Below are 17,219 nucleotides of genomic sequence, written 5' to 3' on the forward strand. Positions count from 1 at the left end.
ATTAATACTTTTCTTCAGAGCCTGGATGCTGAGTTATCAATTACTGTCTAAGCCAAGCAAGGGGCTGCAAAGCAATTTGCTGATTCTCTGCCATAATCCTAAACTGAGCACCAGCTCTGCTCAATGCATATGCTATTTTTTTCTTTTGCCATGCTTCATTTTAATTAAAAGTCATAAATATCTTATATTTAATGGCAGGTCGTTTTGTTTATTTTTTGCTTCAGGTGAACAATACAGAAGAAAGCTTATGTGGACTGAAGACTCAAATATGGTGCATGGAAGTGTTAAGGCCCACTTGTTTCTTTAGGAACGTCTAGAAAGAACAGAAAAGCTCAGTCTAAGAGTTGGGTTTAAAAGGAAAATCCAGTGCTCTACCAGTGAGGGAGAAATTTGTCATTCAAATGCATTTCTAATGAGAAAAGTAGTGCAGAGAATGATGTGACAAAATTAAACAACAAGAAAGTAAATGATTAAGAGGGACAGAGAAAAAGTGATAACAGTTTCATTATGATGCAAAAAAGATTCCACAAACTCATCCAAGATAGTAACCAGCTTCTTCTTAGTCTCTATATTAGATTAACAATTTAAAATAAAAACAATTAATTACTCTGCTTTCATGTGTCTCATCTGGCTAAATATTTAAGTAGGGAATAGTTTAATTAGCAAATTCATATTTTGGATTTCTATTTGTAACATTTTGCAATAATTTCTTCAGTTAAACTTCATGTCTTTGGAAATATCTTTAAGTGAATATATTGACCAGAAATGGGTAATTTGGGAATGATGTAGAAAGGTGGATAATTGAGAAAAGACTTAATAATGGCCGAATTTGCTTAATTCACATGTACGATGAAAATAGGAATATAACCCATATTAATTCTTAATAATGCTTTTATTTTTGAAGATAAAAATAAGATTATCTCTAGAGACACTATAATTATGTACAAGGGGGGAAATTTTTTTCTGAGTATGCTTGTGGAACTTCTCAAAGTTCAGTTTCCAAACTTGCTTTTATTTTATTTATTATTTGCTATCTATATTTAAAACACATGACAACCTTGTAGATAATGAGAAGTTACTTTAACATAGGGAATAACCACTTTGAGTTAAATCTTAAACTAATAATAAGTATCTTCGGCATTTTTAAGGTAAGAAATAGTGTTGGGAATAAGAAATGAGATTAAGTGATGGAATGAGGAATCAGAATGAGGCTGAGCAAAAAGGAATAAATGGTTAAGGCTTCCAGGATGGAGTTGACCAAATGACACAGGGCCAGGACACCTGACTCCTGACCTAACTATTTACATATAATCAATGTTTATATTTTAGCACAGAAATTATATATGTATCCACTAATTTCAGGTAGGACAATGTTTATGAATTCTGTCACACTCTTTTTTTGGGGGGAGGAATTCTAAATTATCATTGTTTTATTCTTCTGGGTTATAATGGAATTAAATATTTGAGCTGTGTTGGGTAGATTTTCTTTAAAATTAAATGGTCCCATGCTGTCATTTTCTTCTCAGCATTTAAACCTGATGTCAAGCTGACAGGAGTCATCCTGCGGTTAGTACACCTGCCACAAAAGTCACAAAAGTCTTGTCTTCCCAGGGGAAACAGGACAGTATACTTACAGTGCAAACAGAATTAACCTCAGAATTGGACACACCATAGCTCCAGATCTCTTCTAGTAGACAGGTTACTTCAAATGAGGCTCATTCTTTACAAAATGAGGAACTCACATTCTTTTTATGTGAATTAAGTGAATAAAATCTATGAAATTTGTAATACAATTCCTGATACATAAAAAACACTCAATACTTTTGTCCCCACCTATCTTCCCATACAGGTGACAGTGCTACTGTTGGAGAACACTAAGCTAGCTCCATTAACTCCTGCCTGAAAGAGTGAATTTCCTGTGACTGAATGCATGAGAGACTGAATTCACATTTGTCTATTTTGACTACTTATTTCTAGGTTTTTGGCTATAGTTCAAAGAATTGAGATTATTTGAATAAGTGAACTGTCACAATACTATTGCAAAATCTTAACATTCAATGTTCTTCATGTTCCTATATTAAGACAAAATGTCTATGCAGTAAATTCAGAATCTGAGTTTCCCCACTCACCTACATTATAAGAAAATTAGTGAAAAGTAAAATGTACCAGTTTTTTTTATCATAGAGACCATAAAATTTTCCCAGGTTGTTTATTGTATTAAATATTTTTCCTCAAAAGCATTTTAATTTAAACTGTCTTAGTCTATATGTTACTAAGTATGCCTCAGATGATAGCAGTCTAACATTTCTAATTTCTTTTTTATAGATAATAACATTTAAATTGTTATTGAGTTCTATGTTTTCAATAAATTAAAAAAATTTTGAGCTGGACCTGGTGGACTACACCTGTAATCCTAGCTATCTGGGAGACAGAGGCAGAAAGATCATAAGTTTGAGGCCAGCCTGGGCAATTTAGCAAGACCCTGTCTCAAAATAAAATAAAAGGGCTGAGGTATATCTCAGCACTAGAATGACGCTTATTTTTCTCAACACACACACACACACACACACACACACACACACCAAAAAAAAAAAAAAAAACACGCACACATACAATCTGAAAAATAAAATCCCCACAACATGAGTTCCAAAGTAATTTGTTTTAATGAATGAGAGCTCATTTTAAGGGTATTAACATTTAAATATAAAATATCCTCCAAGTTCCATGTGTTGGTTCCAAACCATGATGAGGTTGGGAGGAAGTGAAACCTTTAGGAGATGGGATCTAGTGAAAGGAAATTGGGTCACTAGGGGTTTGTCCTTGAAGTGGCTATTGGGACCCTGGCCCCTCATCTCTCCCTTTTTACTCCTGGCAACCATGAGGTGAAGTTTTCTCTGCCAGATTCTTACCACCATAACATTCTGCCTTACCACAAGCCCAAAACAAAGAAGTTAACTGCCCATCAACTGAAACTTCTGAAACCATAAGCCAAAACAAACTTTTCCTTCTTTTAAGTTTATTTTTCTTAGTCATTTTGTCATAACAACAGAAAAGTGACTAACACCAAGACTTTATTTATAATCTGGCATTTTACAATTTGGTAATTTACAGCAATAATAGGATGCTTATGTGTAAGAATGCACAAACAGCAATAAAAAAGCTTAAATTCCATCTTTTAATATGTGGATCTCTCTCCCACCCCCTTTTTAATTTGGGATCAATAAACATTTTCTGTTCTCCTAATAGTTAAAAAATTATCTTCTTTTAACATTTTGTTTAACTTTTTCTCTTTTTTTCTATTATGGTTTTAGTTATATCTACATACAATTGACAAAAATTATATGTGTGTTTGATATTAAATTATTTCAAATATTGAAGCAAAAAGGCATGTGGAAATCACAGAACAAAGACATAAAATGTACAAAATGAATATTGAAAATAGACATTAAACAGAGAAGAAAACTTTTAATTGATTTTGCTTATATCTAGATTTTATCTTTCTCATGATTTACTCAAGTGAGTGACTCTAAGGAAATTACTTGACTCGTTCTTTCAAATATACAGTGTTTATTGAAATTTCATAAAGATTGTCTTGTGTAAGAATTTTTTTTTCTTCTTCAGAAACACATGTCAAGAAAGAAAATTGGAAGAATAAATATCTATGGATTTTTTTTAAACTAGTTTCTCTTGAATCTCATAGATCTGGGACCAAGGCTACGAATGAGATTATTTTAACAACATAGACAATAATATTTTGCAAAAATAACCACAAAATTCTCTCCCATTACACACTTTCCTCATATAATATGATTTAAACTTTCTTCCATCAAGATACAATGTCCATTTTCCCTCTCTTTGCATCTGGATGTGATTATGTCTATAGCAGAATTGAGGCTATGTGACTTCTGAGTCCACATAATAAACAGTGACAAAACTTCTGAATAATATTCTTGAATTATAACTCTAGAAATTCAGCCACTACGCTGTGGGTAAGAACAAGCAGCAAGTAGAAATGTGCACAGGTAGAAAAAACAAGACCTCCTGGGATACAGCTGAGCTCCTGGTTAACCACCACCACTGACTTTGCAGTCAGGTGCATAAGCAATCTAGAAAGTGGATTCTACAACTTTTACTTAGGGAATCCCTGCTGTTGTGATTGAGAACAGTGATGACTGTCCCTCTGAAACCTGTTCTAAGTGCAGATTTGTGAGCAAATTAAATGGTTGCTGTTATTTTAAGCCACTAAGTTTTAAGATAACTGTCACATATGATTTCCTTAAATGATATCTAATATTTTGACTATTAACTTTGTATGAGTTAAGAAGAGTAAGCACTGGCCAGTTTCCCAGCTGTGAGTCAAGCAATTTGTCTTTATAACCTTTAAGTGTTTTTCTACGATTGACATATAGTCTTCCATGATGACATGCCATTTAAATATGTCAGTGTTAAAAAGGTTTTTTTTTACTTGCAGAAAATTCTAATAAAGCCCCTTCACCTATCTGAATAACATTTTTACTTTAAATTGTCTAGCTGATCTCACTTTTATGTAAGAACTGTCAATACCATGGAGTTATCTTTTAGCCCCATTTGAAAAGTGTAGACTCTAGAATTTTCTATCCTCAAGAATGTGTCTCCTATGTGCCTTCAACTGTGACTAAACAGCAACAAATGAAAAGGAAACTTTTTCAAAAAAGAGTGTTTGTCATCAGTAAAATAGCCTACCTCTTCTCTAACCAAAGAAACTTTATTAAATTATAGATCAAATAAAGTCACTGTCTAATAGGGTAAGGTGCCTTTACTTAGTGGCATTTTCTCCATTATAGTGGGTTCAACAAATGTCAAAACTCAGACAATTCCAAATACTATTATTATTCATTATCTCATCTTTCTCAGGCAGCTGAAAGGTAGAATGGATTGAATGAAGCCACAAAATCGTCCCTGTATATCCGAAATTTTAGAGACGGTTTTAAATTGAACTCAGAGAAAAACACAGAAAGAGATTAAAAATAGAATCTACATATAGTTTGGGGATCATACAAAGGCCAAAAGAGTGATGTTCCAACTCAAATATGAAAAAAAAAATATACAACTCTCTATAAAAAGCAAGTTGTAATTAGCAAGGCAAGGTGATGCCAAATAAAGAGTATAATCTCAAAAGTGATATATATGCAAAGAAACATAATTGCTTTGAATGTCATGGAAATTAAAGGATGTATTTATTATAATAAGTGAGGGATTATAGATGAGATTACATAATAGTTACATAAAGTGATTTGGCAATTTAAAAAAATATTTCAGAGTAAAAATAATGATAATTTAGAATAATTTTAAAAATAGGAATTAAACTGATATGTAAAGAGAGAATTCATAAAAACTACCAACATACAAACCATTAGTGGAAAAAATAAATACATATGCAAAAAGGGCAATATGCACTGGGTTTTAGTTACCAAAGGTGCACATATGAACAGATAAAAATCACAAATATACATGGTAAATATTTCAAACTCATAAAACAAATGCATGTTTAAAAATTATACGTTTATGTTTTGTATTCTAAAATTAAAATTATTAAGCATATGAATAATACCAAGTTTGACAAGATCGTGAGGAATATGTTAACTCTCATACAATGCTGATAAAAAGACAATCTAGATATTCCTTTTTGTAATCTTTATTTATTTATTATTAATTTTTTAATTTATATATGACAGCAGAATGCATTACAATTCTTATTCCACAATGGTGAAATGTGATGGACAATATTATCCAAAGTCCATGTATAAAGGCATGAATTGGTGTGAATATAATTTCTATACAACCAGAGATATGAAAATTCTAGTATATTTCTAATGAATAATACAGTTCTTGTTAAAGTACTATGATGTAAAACTTTGATAGAGATGGCTATGTGTTCAACAAACCCTGTTTCCCTCTTCTTTCTGGGTACCATAGCTAGATAAAGATTTTTGTGAGACAGTAGACCTGATGTTAGACAGTAATATGGTTAAGATTTGTCCAATGGAATGTGGCTAGAAATGCTTTATACCACATTAAACTCTGACCACTAAAAACTATCTTTCATGTTGGGTGTGGTCACACACACCTTTAATCCTAGTGACATAGGAGCCTGAGGCAGGAGAGTTGCAAGTTCAAGGCCAGTCTCAGAAATTTGGTGAAGCTCCAAACTTGCAAGACTGTCTGAAAATCAAAAACATAAAGGTCTATGGATGTACCTCAGTGGTAAAGTAACTCTGGGTTCAATCCTCAGTACCCCCCCCCACACACACACCCAAAAAAATCTCACATGGTCCATTATGTATGCTCTCTCTTTTCTGTCTATTATCAGTTAAATTATGACAATCCAGCAAAAGATTTGATGGTAGAAAATGGAGAAATGAGTTAGAGGGTGTCTGCATGCCTGATTCACCCTCTGTGGAAGAGAACTACTCAGGGCAGTAAATATGAACAAAAATCATATGTTCCACCATTGCATGATTAAAAATAAATACTTGTATGAATTCACTAAAATTTGGGGCTTGTTTGTAACAAACACTGACTTCTACAAAAATTGCTCCCTTAAAAATGTGGTGCTGCCATGAAAAAAATCTAGTAGAGAAGGTATTGATTGGGTAAATTGTCATTAAGGAAACGTAAATCAGAGGCTGAGAAGAGGGCATCCCAGTGGTGAAGATGTTAATACACTTCTAGAAAATTTTAACAGTGAAATATTTGGTAAAATTCTTGCCTATGGTAACTTGGAAAGCAGACCATATGTCTTTTTTTGGAGGGGAGGGGTACCGGGAATTGAACTCAGAGGTCCTTTACCACTTAGCTAAGGCCCCCAGCCCTTTTTATTTTTTGAGATAGTTGCTTAGGGCATTGCTAAGTTGCTGAGTCTGCCTTCAAACTTGAGATGCTCCTACTCAGCCTCCTGAGCCACTGGGATTACAGGTGTGCACCACGGTTCCCAGCCAGACCCCATGTCTTACAGTTCTTTTAGTTTTAGAGATAGTGATTGGAGAAATGAATGTTTGCTTGTGTTGGCTATTATTGCCTGCCTTTGGCAAACTACAAAAAAGAGATGAGCTCAAGAAAATCTGAGGTGTTTTATAGTTGAAAGTAAAAAGGAATGTAGAGTGTACAGAGATTTGGAACAATACAGAGATTTGTAAAACCATGTTTCCTAGACCTAAACTGTGAAAAGGCAAGATTAATCAAACTGTCAAGCACCAAAGATCGTAAAGCTTCTAAACTGAAAAGAATGAATCATTTCTGAAGCAAATACCAGATTAAGCATAGGGACTTCCAATCTCTTGTTTATGTTGGCCAAAGTAATGTTCACTGTGCTGAGGCTACCATGTGGCCGCTGTCACATTCCCTGTACTTATGCAGACACTTGTCATTTGCTGAACTTCCTTCACTTCCAAAATATTAAACAACCTATTCTGACGATAGCCTAATTTGTTTCCTTTTTACTTGTTTTCCACTGTGTCTTTTATTTTTGTCACTCTTTGGGGCTTCTAGTTCATTGGTCCTCCTAATTCCCCTGATCATCTGTTGTCTGTTCATATTTCTATCCAGTCTCAATTCTGTGGTCTGTCTTTACCTTGGCCCTGCCTAACTTCTGTCTTTGTGTGACACACATCTATTATAACCCCAAATTTTGAATGAATTCAACTATACCTTTGTGCTTATATCTGGGATATTTCAGTCTTTGTGCACAATAACTTGCAGAATCATTTTGTTATTATTGTGAAACTGGCATAAAATATAGATTGACATTTAAACACTCCCTAATAATTATTCTTGATACCTTACTTATATAGGACCCTTCCTCATTTTATTCACTTATGACTAAATCCTGCTATAATTTTTATCTCAGCAGATGATCCTTGGCCTATAGACTGCTTTTGGAAATGTTCTGTCCCATGGCTATTATGATTTTTCCTGGGCACTCTTTCTGTGATGTTGGTGTATATGTAAAACCCAAGATGCTTTCTAAACCTATTCAAACCTGTTCTTATTCTATGCACACACTACCAAAGCAATACTATCTACTACCATGGTTTTAACTAAAATTTATATGTTGAAGAATTTCTATTTTTTATCTCCAACTATGTGTATTTTCTAAGCATCAGGGCTACATTTCAAATGATCTACTGGATGTATTTTCTTAGTTTTAAGGATATATCAACTATGATACATTATATAATTATCTCCTTGCTTCTACAAGTAAACCTGTTTTCTGTGTTGTAGAATCATGTCAATGTTAATCCTCATATCTAAATCAAAAGGCTTAATCTTATATTTGCCTTTTTCAAACTTTGTCATGTGGTTATTTAAAAATACTTGAAATAGTTGAACACCTACAGCATTTCAGACAATGTGTTGGATGCTGGGTCAACTATGAGCAGGAATAGGTGTGCTTCCATCCCTACTCGAGTTCTCATTCTGTTGTTGGACATAAATCATAAATATTAATCTGATAAACAAATATATAAAATATAACAATTTTTATTAGTTTTATGAATGAGATGGACATGGCATTAACATAAAAATTTAACTTAGGGATGTCAAGGAAAGATATGCTTGGAAAGTAAAGATTGGTTAAGGTGTGAAATAAGAATAAGTTGTAAAGGAAAGAAGAGAAGGAACATTAGCAAAGGCCCTGTGGCAAAAGGAGGTATCATCAGGACAAGACTTAGATTGACAAGGTAGAGCAAAGTCTGAACAGCGTCTAGTGGGTCTTGTTCAATGAATTTTCTTTCAAAGAGGTGAAAAGTTTTGAAGCATTTTAAGCATGGACTGTGATAAGATTACATTTTATCTCAGAATGATTAGTATATCTGCAGTGAGGAGAGTAGGTTATAGAAGGCCAAAGTAGCCTTGTTAGGAGGCTATCATCACTGTCCAGAAAAGAGATGAAGGTAACTTGGACCAGAGTGATATTGGGAAATGGAGCAAAGAAGATAGATATAATGAATTTTTATGAAGTAAAATTGACAAGATCTATGGTGGTCTATACTTGGTGAGGGGAGGTGGGAAAAGATGTCAAAAAGAATCTGAACTTGATGGTTGGCATAATTGGGCACATGGCAAATGATCCTTTAAATGCTCATTCTCTTTAGTATCTCTCACTTAGATCTTCACACCAGCTTTCTCACAGGATTCCCAGAATCCCACTGTTTCCTTATAGTTTCTTTGCCTTATTTTGTCAGGATACTCTTTTTAAACCAAAATTTAATCTATTTATGCCTCTAGTACCCAGGAGAAAGCCCCAATACTCCATCATACCTCAGTAAAATCTTGCCATGATTCAATCTTTGTGTATCTTCCCAAAATCACTTCTTGGTTTGTTCCACAGAAGTGTCATATTAAGTGATCATCATAGTGAGCTGTTTGAGTGATCCATGTATTTTCTTTTTTTTAATTTAAAATTTTAATTAGTGAATTAATTTTAATTGGAGATATATATATATATATATATATATATATATATATATATATACATACATATGATCAGAATTCACTTTGATTTATTGTACACAATTGAAACACAGATCTTCATTTCTCTGGTTGTACATAATGTAGCATTACACCATATGTACAGTCATACATGTACCTAGGGTAGTGGATGTCCATCTCATTCCACCATCTTTCCTACTCCCATGCACCCTCCCCATCCTTCCCTCTCCTTTGCCCCATTAAAGTTTCTCCATTTTTCCCATACCCCTACCCCCATTATGGATCAGCATCCACTTATCAGAGAGAACATTTGGCCTTTTTTTTTTTTTTTTTTTAGGACAGGCTTACTTCTGTCCTATATTCTCCAACTCCATCCATTAACCTGCAAGTGCCATAATTTTATTCCCTCTTAATACTGAGTAATATTTCATTGTGGATATATACCACAGTTTCTTTATCCATTCATCTACTGAAGGCATCTATGTTGCTTCTACAATTTAGCTATTGTGAATTGAGCTGCTATAAACATTGATGTGGCTGCATTAGTATAGTATGCTGATTTTAAGTCCTTTGGGTATAGACCAAGGAGTGGGATAGCTGGGTCAAATGATGGTTCCATTCCAAGTTTTCTAAGAAATCTCCAGACTGCTTTCAATATTGGTTGCACCAAGTTGTAGTCCTACCAGCAATGTATGAGTGTACCTTTTCCCCCTCATCCTCATCAACATTTATTATTGTCTGTATTCTTGATAACTGCAGTTCTTCCATGTATTTTCTTGATATCAGGATTTGAATATGTTATTCTGTCTAATGAGAGCATGCTCCCACTTCTTATTTTACCCATCCTGGCTAATTGTCATTCATTCATTAAGGGTGGGTCTAAACTTCATTCCTGCAGAAAGGTGTCTCCTGAAATGCCTCATTATGAATATGGGATATGGTGCTCTAATTTGTTTATATTCTTCTAGAGCCATATATATACATGTAATATTTCCTAATTTTTTGTGATTATTTGTCTTTTTCTTTCTGAATTACATAAATGTTGAGTGTAGAATTCATTTTGTGGTCATTCTGCCTGTGGAATCTAGCATTGTAAGACCACAATAAGTCATTTTTGAAGAAAAATCGCATTTATAAATAAATGGATGAATAAAATTTTAAATCATATGATTGAGAACTTAAACTTAATTTTCGAGCTACAGTAAAAATATGACCAATGGTGCACAGGAAGGATTCCTTAATATGAGACAAATATGATAATATATTTTTGAACTTTCTTTCTATAGGCCCACGTTATTTTAAATCAATAACTAGTTTCTCAGAGACTTTTCCTATTTTTCAACATATAACTTGCATGTAATTCTTTTTGTGAATATATTATTGTTATGATTTAGATATGAGGTGTCACTCAAAAGCTCATGTGTAAGATGATGCAAGAAAGTTTAGAGGTAAAATGTTTGGGCTAAGAGAGCCTTCACCTAATCAGTGCATGAATTCACTAATATGAATAAACTGGATCATAACTGTAGGGTGGTAGGGTGTGGCTGGAGAAGATATGTTCCTGGGAGCTTGCCTTTGAGGTTCACATTTTGTCCCTGGTAAGCAGAGCACTCGCTTTCTCCCTCTGCATCCTGGTGGCCATGTCCTGAGCAGCTTTTCTCCTCTGCACTCTTCTGCTATGAGGCTCTGCCTCACTTAGGGCCCAGAGCAGTGGAGTCAGCTGTCTACGGACCAAGACCCCTGAAATCATGAGTGACAAATAAACTTTTACTTATCCCAAATTTTTCTTGTCAAGTCTTTTGGCCATAGTGAGGAAAAAGTTGAGTGAAATATACTATCATGGGAAAATGGTTTATATTTTATTAAGAAGAGATATTAAATAACATTATAATACATAGCCTATATAATAGCAATAATAGTTCATCTATCGAACAACTATTACACTATACACATTTAGGAGCTGTTTCAAATGCTTTTCATGTATTAATTAAATTCTCACAACAATTTTATTCGGAGATATATTAATATTCCCATTTTACAGAAGGGTAAAATGAGACACTAAGAGATCAAGTAACTTGTCCAAGCTCACACATTTAGCAGGCCCTGGAATCATGATTTGAATCCAGAAATGCTCTCTCTAGAATCTCTTCTTTCAATCCCTATCACACTCCATTCAATCTCAAATAAGAAGTAAGATAACAAGGATATATATATATATATATATATATATATATATATATATATATATATATATATATCAAGTTAGGCTCAGAAAAAGGCATGGAAAATCTGCAGAATTTTATTAGATAACATGAGTGCATGTTTTTTCCAAGATGATAGTTAGCATTTTTCCTCTGCAATTACATTTGTTCCAAACATTGCCATAGTGTCTAAATATATCTGCATACAAAAACAAAAAAGAAATTTTGTTCAGGATATAGTACAAGAATAAATGAGTGAAGCTCATATGAAAATCATAGGAGGGAAAATAGAAAGATAAATTAAGGATCTATGGATAGAATTCAAATTTGTTTGTGCCCTAGGCATAAATAAAAGTAGTATGAGGAGTTATGTCTTTAACTTTTATTGAAGAGGGTACTTGATGGAGACACTGAGAATGTTTGAGAGTGATTTTCATTTGCTGTATGTGTCAAAGTTTATGTTTTAGAGCTATTTTTTTCAGACAATATAAAAAGGGTGGAAGGAGTTATTGGATGATATCTTTCTATTAGAATTTGTTTTTTTACCTTTCTGTAGTTACAAATGTCAGTTATGTGCAAATATTATATAATAGGGATAGGCTTGTTAATATGAAGCTGTAACTACAGTAATCATTATTCTAATTAGTAATTTTGCAAATACTAATGGAATGAGTATTTAAAACATTAGGAGTTTCTTGTTGGATGTGTTAAATCTTTGATGTGTATTAGGTATTCAAATGTAAATATCAAGAAATTATTTTTGTATAAAAGTATGAAATTTGGAGAAGAAATCTGGCCTTATAAATTTGGAAATCATCATCTAATATAATAGATGATGTTTAACACCATGAAAGAGTAAGGGGAACTTCAAAGGAGGAGAAAGTAGAACTGCACTGTCTAGTATGGTACCACATCAGATGTTTCTATTGGACACTTGAATGTAGCCAAGCTACTTCCAATTAAGATGTTCTGTTAAGTATGAAATATAAACCAGATCGCAAAGATTTATTATGCAAAATAAGAATAAAATGTAATTTTTACTAACATGTCTACAATATTAAAAATTGAAATTATAGGTAGAAATATTGGAGTAAGCATATTATTAAAATTGCTTTCAAGTCTTTATTTTTACTTTCTAGTGTAGCAACTAGAACATTTAAAATTACACATATGGCTCATTTTTGTGGTTCTTATTTCAATTGGAGAATGAAGATATTGAGAAAAATAAATTCATAGATTAAGCCCTGAACAATTCCTAGATTAAGATATTCAGGAGATGAAGGAGAACATAAAGAGGGGGGCAGCTAGTGATGTGGGAAAGATGCCAGAAGATGGTTTTATCCAGAATGTCAAATGAAAAAAGTGCCTCAAGAAAGAAGGAGTGATCTATCATAACAAGTTTTTAATTGACTTTGATGCTCCCAAATAAATTTGGGGTTGAGGTTTAACAATTGGATAGGCAGCAATAAGATCATTGGTATTGAGAAAAGAGAAGTATCTGTGGATCTGAAGAATAAAAACCCAGTTGAAAGGTTTATTAGAGAGAATTAGAGGAAAGAGATTGGAGAAAATTATTTTAAAAACTATTTAAAGTGTATTATGGCAAAGGAGAAGATATAAATATAATGATAATTGAAGGTGGCAAGGCAGTAAAATTGAGAGATAATGGTTTTAGAAGGTTTTCTTTTAGGAAGAAATCTTTATTAATGTGAGGGATACAGGACAGAGAAAGTACCTGTTCATGAAGGACAATCTATTTGGTGATTTCCTGGTTAATCTACAGGGATTGAAATTGAGAGCAAAATGCAGATCAACATGATGAACTGATCTTCTCACAGTAGAGGCTGTGAAAAAGCAAATCTAAAAAGCAAATCAGCGTAGAGATTTGCTACTTAAGGATAAAGGCAAGCTAGGGATGAGAGGGGGAGATTCTCCGTTTAAAATGTGAAGAGATGAGATATGGAAGGGAGGTAGTTTAATAGTCATAAAATTCAAAACCTTAATGTGAAAATCTGCCTTTAATTAATAAACAACAACAGAAATTTTTCTTGGGAAATAACAGATTAGTGTGTTCCAAAATATTATTTATTTTATTTGAACAAGTGATGAATTCTAAGGGAGTAAAGAGAACAATTACGTTTCATTCCAGTGATGATGGATAACACTGTGGCTTTTCCTTGCTTTACTTCCATGAGTACATTTTGAGGATTTTGTTTTTTACTATTTATTGGAATTACATAAACTAATTAATAATGAATAATGAATATATTTTGACATTAAAACCAACATAAAAACCATGGATGCTTGAAGATGAAGGAAAATTAATAGGCTGAATCATGAAAAAAGTCTTTTAACTTTTATATAAAGAAATAAATGCAGAAAGTCCAGATTCTGCTTTTGCAATGCCTATTAAAATAACTAAGAATCCAAAGTGCCATATGTGTTTGAATACTTGTTTTTAAAAGAAATAATTCTAATACTTATTTTATGTTGCTTAAATAATTTTTAATTGCAATCAAGGCTTCGATTCACAACCCAATCAGGATTTGGTAAGGGATATAATGCACAAAAGCAACTGGAAGAAAACAGGAATAAACCCCATATGAATCACTTGGCAGGCAGTTTCCATTAACAAGGAAAAAGCTCCCGTCCATCTTTTAATTTTTTTTGAAAAATTCCTAACATCACAAAAGTAAACTGAATTGTATTAATCTTTCACTTTTACATTTTCTTAATAAGCAGAAAAAAAATCAGAAGCCAACAAAACAAAACAAAAACATGGAGATACTTATAAAACTAAATATGGATTTCAGCATTAACAGCTGAACAAAAAAGGGACTAAATTCTTTAATTAAAAAAATTACATGTGGATGATAAAGTATAGAAACTGAAAATTTGCAAACTATTTAAACCCTGGAATCACTGACTGACTGAAGAATACTCAGATGGATCATGGGTGGTGGTGAACAGCAGAACAAAATTATGCATGAATCTGTATGGCTCTCTCTGATTCCCATGCCACCCACCTTTGAGATGAGCCTGATGTTGATTAGAGATTGAGCCAACCCAATGCTGGCAGCAGATCCAGTGATGGTAATATACCTATCAGTACCTCCTTCCTCTGTAATTTGACCTGCACCCCAAACACTGGATGGATCTCATTGATTTTGGCACCTTAATGCTCAATGATACAGCCAGTCAAATCATCTGGAAAGGTGACTTCTTGAGAAATAGTCTGAGCAGATGCATCCAAATCCCAATAGCCTCTCAACTCTTGAGAGCTGAATTCAATGTCACTGAATGTATTGTTGCCACATGCCACAGGAAAATCAGACTATTGCATTGCCAACTGGATGTGGAGGGTCATACTGTTCCTTGAATGGTGTAGGCCTCCTAAGATGTTCCTCTAAGTCAGGGTTGAGGAACATGTATGGAGGGATATGGGGAAGCTCCTCCCTGTCACTGCCTGTGCTGTACCCGTCCTGATCACTTGTAAAGATGACTGGAGAACTCAAAAGACTTGGAATGGTCACACCCTTCATGGAGGACACCAGCATGACCACTCAAATCTGTTTGACACACTCAGTGATTAATTGTGGAATGCAGCAACAGAGACGGCCCACTCAGTTGCATTGGGGAGCATATTCCCTGCCACTTGGACTTGAGCTTCTGGACTCTCTCCTATTTCCTTGACCTTGCAACCACCTTTTCCAATGAGGGAACCACCTTGACTAAGAGGGACCACTAGGCTCAGAAAGATCAGTGTTCCACTGACAGCTGTGCTATTTGTCATGGAGTTGATGATGTCCTTTTCCAGTTTGTCAACAATAGTAAATCAAAGTCTTTGAAGATGGGATCAGTGGGTCCAACCAAAGTGATAATTCTCTCAGGACAATTCTCTTCTTAGATGTTGACACATACACCACTCTCCTTGAACATCATGTTAACTGACTGTTTTTTTCCCCCAATGATACTGCCAACTTCATTTTCATGCATGAATAGCCAAATGGTGAGGATGACATTTAATCTGCCTTTAATCACACCTATGCCCATGTTGAGCAGTGTTATGGGGAGGTGGACTTTGAGTGATCAGGTCTTTGGTCATTGGTTGGGGTGAATGTTAAAAACTGCAGGCAGAAGTTGATTGAGGGGAAAAAAGGGAGTCAGAAGGAAGGAGAAGAAAACATCTGTGGGTAGGTGAAAGAGGAAGGAAAGAAAGGAGAAAAAGAGATCTCAATGTGGGTGGAAGATGGCATAAGTCAGGCAGGCAGGAAAGAACTCATGCTCCAGCTGCTCCAATTACTGCCTCTGCCAGTCTCTGCTTAAGTATTTTAAGTTCGACATTTATTATTGAATACCATATGCCAACTGATGAGATACAAGTATAGATGAAGACATTCTTTGTTTTTAAGAATCTAATACCTAAGAAGAGTGATTCCTATTAACAAATACCATGCTAACAATAATATCAAGCATCTACTATTTGTGAGGCATGGTTCTTCCAGCAACTCTGCAACATAGATATTACATTTAATCAGTAAGGAAACTAATTTGTCCAAATCTACTATGTTAACAATATAGCAGCAGAAGAATTTAATTCAGTTTGGTTTAGTTCCAAATCTTGTATTATTTCCTTTAATCCACATTCCTCTTGATAAGCCTCAAAACTTAATGGACTTAAAAACAGTAAAATTTATTATCTTGAGTTCTCATGGGTCAGGGATCTGGAAGTGGTTTTGCTTGGTCCTCATTCTGGTCCTTCACAGACTACAAGAGAGTGGACTCAAGCTGTGGCCTTCTCAAGGCTTCACTGGAGGGAGGCCAACTTCAGGCTCACCCATGTGGGGTTAACACAGTTCAGTTCTTCTCCGATTGTTGGGTTGAGGATGTTGTTCAACAGAGTCCTACCTTAGTTCTTGGATTGTTGGGTTGAGGATGTTGTTCAACAGAGTCCTACCTTAGTTCTTTTTCTCCTGCACCTCTCCATTGAGCATTTCACACTATAATGGATTTCTTCATCAAAATGAGCAAATGAGAGAGAAAGCAAGACTGAGCAATAGGGAAGTTGGAGCCTTATTGTAACTCATGCTAGACCTGATGTTCCATTGCTTTAGCTGTTTTATCTTATTCATTAGAAACAAAGAACTAGGTTCAGCTCACACCCAAAGGGAGGAAATTACATAAGAATACCAATACCAATAGAATCAGGCATCATGTGGAAACACTTTAGAAGCAGTTTACCAAAGGAAAATACAAAATATGATAATGAATCAGATGAGAAGTCAGTAAATCTGTTGGAGTGAGAAGCATTGAAAATAAACAGTACCTAAATTGTAGGCTGAAGATTATATAGAAGTTAATAAGTAATTTTGTTTTAAGAATTTATTTTTTGTCTGGCGAGGAGATAGAAGTAAAACATAAGATAGGAGGAGAAAGTCACTCTTGGAACCTTGAACAATATGAGAAAACGTGTTGAGTCACAGCCATGGAGGCAAAGTTGGATTTGAAATTGCAGAACCACAGACATTAGAATATGGAGAGGATGTTAAT

General features: G+C 34.2%; 1 pseudogene; it reads right to left on the reverse strand.

Annotated features, from left to right (window-relative positions):
- Positions 1-14,575: 14,575 nt before the first annotated feature.
- Positions 14,576-15,749, reverse strand: LOC101959103 (poly(rC)-binding protein 2 pseudogene; annotated as a pseudogene).
- Between the last annotated feature and the right edge of the window lie 1,470 nt (positions 15,750-17,219).

Source organism: Ictidomys tridecemlineatus, chromosome 9, assembly GCF_052094955.1.
Source record: "Ictidomys tridecemlineatus isolate mIctTri1 chromosome 9, mIctTri1.hap1, whole genome shotgun sequence".
NCBI classification, from domain to species: domain Eukaryota; kingdom Metazoa; phylum Chordata; class Mammalia; order Rodentia; family Sciuridae; genus Ictidomys; species Ictidomys tridecemlineatus.